Source organism: Triticum aestivum, chromosome 2B (assembly GCF_018294505.1).
Source record: "Triticum aestivum cultivar Chinese Spring chromosome 2B, IWGSC CS RefSeq v2.1, whole genome shotgun sequence".
Lineage (NCBI taxonomy): Eukaryota > Viridiplantae > Streptophyta > Magnoliopsida > Poales > Poaceae > Triticum > Triticum aestivum.
The window spans coordinates 264,169,634-264,177,641 of record NC_057798.1 but is presented as its reverse complement, the minus strand read 5'-3'; the positions used below and the strand labels follow the sequence as shown (position 1 = coordinate 264,177,641).

The 8,008-nt window shown below is 41.7% G+C and overlaps 1 long non-coding RNA gene across 3 annotated transcripts; it reads right to left on the bottom strand.

Annotated features, from left to right (window-relative positions):
* Window positions 1–271: 271 nt before the first annotated feature.
* Window positions 272–3,970, bottom strand: LOC123041189 (uncharacterized). 3 transcript variants are annotated; one of them, XR_006418405.1, is made up of 7 exons: window positions 3,603–3,970; window positions 3,354–3,513; window positions 3,099–3,193; window positions 2,830–3,005; window positions 2,593–2,721; window positions 1,392–1,473; window positions 272–662 (listed from the first exon to the last, which is right to left on the bottom strand). It is a non-coding gene; the product is annotated as an uncharacterized lncRNA (long non-coding RNA). The 3 variants fall into 3 exon arrangements; XR_006418406.1 differs by lacking the exon at window positions 1,392–1,473 and having other exon boundaries at window positions 334–662; XR_006418407.1 differs by lacking the exon at window positions 1,392–1,473 and having other exon boundaries at window positions 334–662; window positions 3,153–3,193.
* Between the last annotated feature and the right edge of the window lie 4,038 nt (window positions 3,971–8,008).

Here is an 8,008-nt window from a genome sequence, read left to right as displayed (position 1 = left end):
CCGCGCTACTAGTATCTCGCTACAGCTAATAGTTAGTAGTGGCGCGGGTGAAACCCACGCTACTACTAACATTTTAGTAGTAGCGCGGGTGCAACCCGCGCTACTAGTAATGAAATAGTAGTAGCGCCTCAGGTTTTTTCCCACGCTACTACTAAAAAGTTAGTAGTAGCCTGGATGCAAACCCACGCTACTACTAACGAAGTAGTAGTAGCGCGTCTTGTGTTTTCCCACGCTACTACTAACATATTAGGAATTAAAAAAATAAAATCCACCAATTCCATTCTATGCATACAATTCCAACTAAAACAAACACATATTTGCAATAAACCAACATCATTACACATCATTACTAATCCAAGATTTATAATAAACCAGCAGCATTAGAGCACATCATGTAAGAGCATACATATTGTCATGGCTTTTCATGCCTTCAATTAAAACACCTACACTTCTTGAAGTCACTTACTCCCAGCTAGTGCAAACACAGTTACAAGCAAACCAAAATGCATAAAAACACCAAACAGTGGCATCCTATCTCTCCAAATGATCCACTCCCTTTGCATCCTTGCAAGCATCTTCACGATAAGCAAATCCGCAGGAAAAAAGTCAACTTAGCATGTACTCCCTCTGTCAACTATCCAGAGTAGATTTTATCCATTGCCCTGGCCATGTTCAAGAAACACTATATTAAGAATATTTCTACTCTAAATACAGGAGGCAATAAACACAAACATATAATTTTGGACTACAGCAAAAATCAGTTGCAGAAAGTCAGGAAGATTATATTGTTAAAGTATTCCATTTTCAGATGTTAGAACAGGATATTGCAAAAGCAAAATATATGAAGATCAAATACCGAAGCAGCTACAATGCCCGAATTGGCCTTTTACAGCAGGTGAGAAGCACACACTAAAACATTAACAGCCAAGCACATCATATCTGTTGAAACTACCTAAATGGCACAGCAGCAACACTTCCTTTTAAATAATTTGAGAAGACATGCATTTAATGGCAGCCACAACAGTGTGCATCTAGATGCTCCTTTAACATAACATAATTCTAGATACTAGTCATCAACCCATGTTGCTGCACGGGCTAGAAATTAAACTTTGAGAATAATAAAAAATATGAAATGATACAATATATTTGAATGGATTATAAGATGCCATGCATTGTAGGAAAAATGGTAAACTCGTATGCAATTATAGTTTCGTTTGAATGGATGCAAGATTATATGTGTCACTATCATGAGTGTGCTACCTTTTGAACCTTTACTTTTGCAAATGCTGCTAAGTTGTGAATATCATTGCACCTAGATATATTTTCTAAGACACACACAGAGCAGGTTACCAAAGGAAATAAGTTCATGTAGGTGTTCTTATGAGGAGTACCCTCTGCGTTCTACACTTTGCGGCCAATGCAATGTTCAAAGTCAAGAGAACTCCAAATTTTGCAACTCCAGCTCACAAATTCCTAAGAGAAAATATGGAAATAGTAAGTCCCAAGGACATATAAGAACAAACAAAATTGTATATAGAAATCATGCACCGGCTCAATCTGATAATACAGCTCTAAATGTGACACTTTAATTCTCCCTTGTCCTTGAGCACAATCGATTGTACTTATATTTTCTAGAATACCATAGTTTTGTGGCAACACGGAGATAACTAAACGCCCCAGATAACCACAGTGTGATGAATCAATTCGAGGTTAAAGCTTATAAAAAAATCGAGGTTAATTACACATATAATTCGTTATTAGCATAAAAATATAAGTTCCATGCAGAAGTTTGCCGATAGATATTATACTCTGAATTGTGGTCTCCTAGAAATATTTTTTACAGATATAAGATTGGTATGTTTCTTGCCGAATCAACTTATATATGCATGGGACAGTGCCCTGATGATCAACGGTGGATTCAATTGATGCATGCATGCGATGGATTGGCTTGAGAGTCTGCTACTACTTCCGGCCAGACAGCATCACGTCCAGCAGCTGGCCAGGAGCGATGGACTAATAGTTCTTGTCTCCAGCAATAGGAATAGGATGCAGGAGGTTTGATCTGCCCAACTGATTCTCCACCGGGTAAAGGTGGAGAGGAGAAGAGGCGAATGCAAAGGAAATAACAGGTTACTCCATTGATCTAACTAGTAGTGAATGAGCTAGTGTAGGTTACTCCATTGAATGAACCCAGCTGGTGTATATATATGGACGCAGCCACCACCAGTGGATACAGGTTCTAGTCAAATCAGACTCACCTATTAACCGACTTGGACTGCAAATTCCTAATCCTGGTATTATACTCCTACCAACGCAGCTAGATAGCTAGGACAAGTCCTAGTCGGACTCAAGTTAATACTTTTCCTAATCTAATTATACGGCCACGTCGATCACACCTTACTAATTCTGGCCGGACACTAGTAACACAAGAAAAGCAAATCGACTCAAGCTAGTTTTCCTAGACTACTACACCGATGTAGATTTGTAGACTAATAAGTTTGGATTAAGCTAACAATGTTTACTGCTACTGTATGCAGCCAGGGTAATGACCAGACTAGCATGTGCACGCAGGGAGGAAGGGGCCGGGGTTACCTGCAGCTGCAGGAAGATGGGTGGGAGGGCGCAGCATTCAAGGAAAGGGAGGTCCGTCCATGGCTTACTTCCTCCTCAGGTGGTTGTCGGACAAATCCTCGGGTCGGTCTAGGGTTTTCTTCTCCTGCACTGTAGCAAAGAAAAGGAAGGGCCACCCTCACATCATCACCAACACAAGAGAAGAGAGCAACCAACAACATGAGCAGAAGCAGCCCAAAATTGAAACGAATCCGAGACCTTGACGATGGTGCTCCATGGCTTGGGCACCCCAACAAGGCTTTCTTCTCCTGCCGCAGAGAAAAGGAAGGAAGCAGTGGCAGGGCGACTGGGGAGACGCAGGCGACCTCCGCCGTGTGTCCTGGCCACCGGCTCTTGTTTATGATAATGAGAGATGGAACTCTTGATGAAGGGGCCTGTGAAATTGAAATGGAAGCACATATAACTAATTGGACTTCTATGTCCAACAAAATTTGGACACGAAGGAGCAAAATGGAGGCATTCCAGACCTAGATGCAGGCTGAGTCACTGTGTCAGTGAACAACAGTGGTTTCACTACTCACCATCGGTCTGCAGCAAGCCAGCAACCACCATTACTTATTAACTGCAAATTTCCAGCAGCAAAAGGTATGAATGATGTACAAAAGAAGAACAAAAACAGAGTCATCAATGTCATGGAACAGATGGCGAGCATAATCCCATAGCAAAAGAAGGCACGTGTGGATTGAGTGCTCGGATTTTCTGCATGAGGGGATGAGAGCTACCTTTGTGCACGATGAAGCCTGAAGCGTGTGGAAGCCGGCTGAGAGGATGCCTACTCCACCGCTCACTGAACACTGGCGGAGAGCAACGCCCAGGAGGCGAGGGGCGTAGACCGCGCAGTTCCTCTCCACGTGGTGACGCGGAGACGTCGGGGGAGCCGACCTGCGCGGGTAGAGAGGCGGGAGGCTGCTGGAGACGACGGAACTGGCGGAAGGAAGGTCGTCGGATAGAGACAAGAGCAGGAGACTCACCGATGCGGACGGAGCAACGAATCGGGGAGGCCACGACACGATCCGCTGGCAGGCGCAGGGCATGGATTCATCTCGCCGGCGAGCTTAGATTCGTGCTGACCTCCAAGTCCATGTCCAGATCCGCCGTGTGTCCTGGCCGCCGGCTCACCCGTGGGTTGATCTGGGACTGGGAGGGAAGGTGCGGGCGACGGATGCAGGGGAGAAGGAGAGGGAGAGGCTGGGGATCGCCGGTGGGGAGGTCGCCGGGGTGGTGGGCGGCGGCGGCGGCGTGGGATGGGAGGGAGACGAGGGGTGAATCGGGAGAAGAGAGGAGGGGATCTGGATCAAGGGTTGGGTGTTTTTTTTCAGACAAACAGTGATGGGTGGAGTGGGACGGTTGGTGGGGTGGATCGGGGGTGGGTGGTGTGGGAATATACTAGTAGCATGGGCATCTGACCTGCGCTACAGCTATTCACAAAGTAGTAGCGTAGGTTTATAACCCTCGCTACTACTATGGCATGTTTCGGGAGGGCACGACAGAGACCACTTAGTAGTAGCGAGGGTTAAAAACCCATGCTACTACTATCAACTTAGTAGTAGCGAGGGGTAAAAAACTAGTAAGTAGCAGTAGCGAAGGGTATAAACCCACGCTACTAGTAAGCGTGTGTGTATAAGCTTTTTCCTAGTAGTGTGATTTCATTTGCAAAGGTAAGGAGAAAAGACTCATTTATAACTTGTTATTTAGTGAAAATACTTGTCAGATTATTACCTTCCCTGCACCTTCTTTGTTTAACATTCTTTCAGGCACATACCTCATCCTGCTCGATGACATTTACGCATACTAGGAGCGAACGCGATCCCCAGAGCCTGAGCCTGAGCCTGAGCCATCTCCTGATCCATATCAGGAGTCTATTTATCAGTGGGATCCGCAGGAGCTCGCTAACCAGTGGAACCCCAAGGACCCTCCTCAGTACACCTGAGAGGACCACTTCGATCCATGGGCTTAGACCAACTTAGGCCAAAAGCCTAAGTTTGGGGGAGTATGTATTTCTCATCGACATTACATTCATGTTCACACACTCATTCTAGTTATCGGTGTTCATACTTTTTCATTGTATTATCCATGCTAGTTTATTTTCTTTTTCTGCTTTCTTCTTGTGTGTTCGAAAGACTTTGAGAAAAACCAAAAAAATAGTTGTAGCTTCTAGCTAGTTTACTTTCCATGTCTATGTAGTAGTAGTATTAAAAAGAAAACCCAAAAAAATTTCTCGTTCTTCTTTTGCTTGTTGGGAGTTTTCCCGTGTAAATAGTTTTTCTCGTTCCTGTTTTACTTTCTGCTAAAAAACAAAAACTCCAAAAACATTTCAGTGTGTTTCTTTGAATTCCTTTTCTTTTCTTTGGGGGTCGAGAGGAGAAGACCACGATGAAAATGTTGAGTGGCTCTCATATGCATTATTTTGATCTAATAAAGAGCCCATATTACCTTGTCTTCTCCTTTAAATTAAATGTTTGCAGCTTCCAGCTTAGTCCAATGCACGTGCACTATTATTATTATTCACATTGTTCGGTCGTGCAAGTGAAAAGCAATAATGACGATATATGATGAAATGTTTGAGATGAGGAAAAGCTAGTATGAACTCGACCTATCTTGTTTTTATAAATATGATTAGTTCATCATTCCTGATTCAGCCTATTATGAACGAAACATGTTTGCAATGACAATTAGAGATTATAGTTACTCGTGCCATGCTTAATTAGTTAGGAGTTTATAATGGTTTACCTTGCGTGCCAACATGCTATTAAAATGGTTGTGATGTACTATGATAGGATGGTATCCTCCTTTGAATGATTCGAGTGGCTTGACTTGGCACATGTTCACGCATGTAGTTGAAACAAAGTCAACATAGCCTCCACGATATTTATGTTCATGGTGATTTATATCCTACGCATGCTTGCACTCATTGTTGGTCAATCTTAATGCATGTTTATGACTGTGTCGCTCTCTAGTTGGTCACTTCCCAGTCTCTTTCTAGCCTTCACCCGTACTAAGTGGGAATACTGCTTGTGCATCCACTTCCATAAACCATAAAGTTGTTCCATATGAGTCCACGATACCTACCTATATGCGGTATTTACCTGTTGTTCAAAGTAAATTTGTATGTGCCAAACTCTAAACATTCAAATGAAATTCTGTTTTGTATGCTCGAATAGCTCGTGTATCAACTAGGGTTGTCTATATCTTTCATACTAGGTGGGTTATTCTCACGATTAGTGAACTCCGCTCATCATTCATGAGAAAATGACCGGTAACCGGGATGCCCAGTCCCATGCTCAAATCAAATCAAAATAATTGCAAACAAAACTCCCCCAGGATTGTTGTTAGTTGGACAGTACCCATTGTTTCGGACCAGCCGTGGAATGTGCTTGTTGGTGGTGTGGGAGTATAAACTTTACCATTCTGTTTGGGAACCACCTATAATGTCTGTAGCATGAAAGATATTAAGATCTCTTGGTTGTTATGTTGATAATGAAAGTATGCAGCTCAAAATATTATTTATCTCTGTTTCAAAACTCGAGCTCTGGCACCTCTACAAATCCCAGCTTCCCTCCATGAAGGGCATATCTATTTACTTTTATATTGAGTCATCATCCTCTTATAAATAGCACCAGTTGGAGAGCACCACTGTTATTTGTATGCATTGTTATTAATTGATATTGAGTATGACTGTGACTGGATCTCTTTTGCCATGAATTACAATCTCTGGTCAGTTCTTGATCTTCAGGGGTGCTTTGCATTTATGTTTTGCGGTCTCAGAAAGATAGGATAGTAACATGAAAAAATAGGAGACTCTCTATCATCATCAATGGTGCTACTTTGTAGCACAAGTGTGGAAAAGGGATAGTAACATTGCCCCTTCTCTCTTTTTCTCTCATTTATTTTTATTTTTATTTGGGCCTTTCTCTTTTTTTATGGCCTCTTTTTTTCGTCCGGAGTCTCATCCCGACTTGTGGGGGAATCATAGTCTCCATCATCCTTTCCTCACATGGGACAATGCTCTAATAATGAAGATCATCACACTTTTATTTACTTACAACTAAAGAATTACAACTCAATACTTAGAACAAAATATGACTCTATGTGAATGCCTCCAGCGGTGTACCGAGATGTGCAATGAATTAAGAGTGACATATATGAAAGAATACAATGCCAACTACAAGATCATGCAAAGCAATATGGCAATGAATGAGTGTGTCATAATAAACAGAACGGTGGAAAGTTGCATGGCAATATATCTCGGAATGGCTATGGAAATGCCATAATAGGTAGGTATGGTGGCTGTTTTGAGGAAGGTATATGGTGGGTGTATGGTACCTGTGAAAGTTGCACGGTATTAGAGAGGTTGGCAATGGTGGAAGGGTGAGAGTGCGTATAATCCATGGACTCAACATTAGTCATAAAGAACTCACATACTTATTGCAAAAATCTATTAATTATCGAAATGAAGTACTACGCGCATGCTCCTAGGGGATAGATTGGTAGGAAAATACCATCGCTCATCCCCGCGCCACTCGAAAGGATGACAATCAATAAATAACTCATGCTCCAACTTCATCACATAATGGTTCACCATACGTGCATGCTACGGGAATCACAAACTTTAACACAATTATCTCTCAAACTCACAACTACTCCACTAGCATGACTCTAATATCACCATCTTCATATCTCAAAATAATCATAAATAATCAAACTTCTCATAGTATTCAATGCACTTCATATGAAAGTTTTTATTATATCCCTCTTGGATGCCCATCATATTAGGACTAAATTTATAACCAAAGCAAATTACTATGATGTTCTAAAAGAATCTCAAAATAATATAAGTGAGGTGTGAGAGTTCAACAATTTCTATAAAATAAAGCCACCGCCGTGCTCTAAAAAGATATAAGTGAAGTATTAGAGCAATATTGCCTAGCTCAAAAGATATAAGTGAAGCACATAGAGTATTCTAATAAATCACGATTCACGCGTGTCTATCCCAAAAGATGTGTACAGAAAGGATGATTGTGGTAAAATAAAAAGCAAAGACTCAAATTATACAAGACACTCCAAGCAAAACACATATCATGTGGTGAATAAAAATATAGCCTCAAGTAAAGTTACCAATAGACAAAGACGAAAGAGGGGATGCCTTCCGGGGCATCCCCGAGCTTAGGCTTTTGGTTGTCCTTGAATATTACCTTAGGGTGCTTTGTGCATCCCCAAGCTTAGTCTCTTGCCACTCCTTATTCCATAGTCCATCAAATCCTTATTCAAAACTTGAAAACTTCACAACACATACTCAACAGAAAATCTCATGAGCTCCGTTAGTATAAGAAAATAAATCACCATTTTAAGGTACTGTTGCAAACACATTCTTTATTTA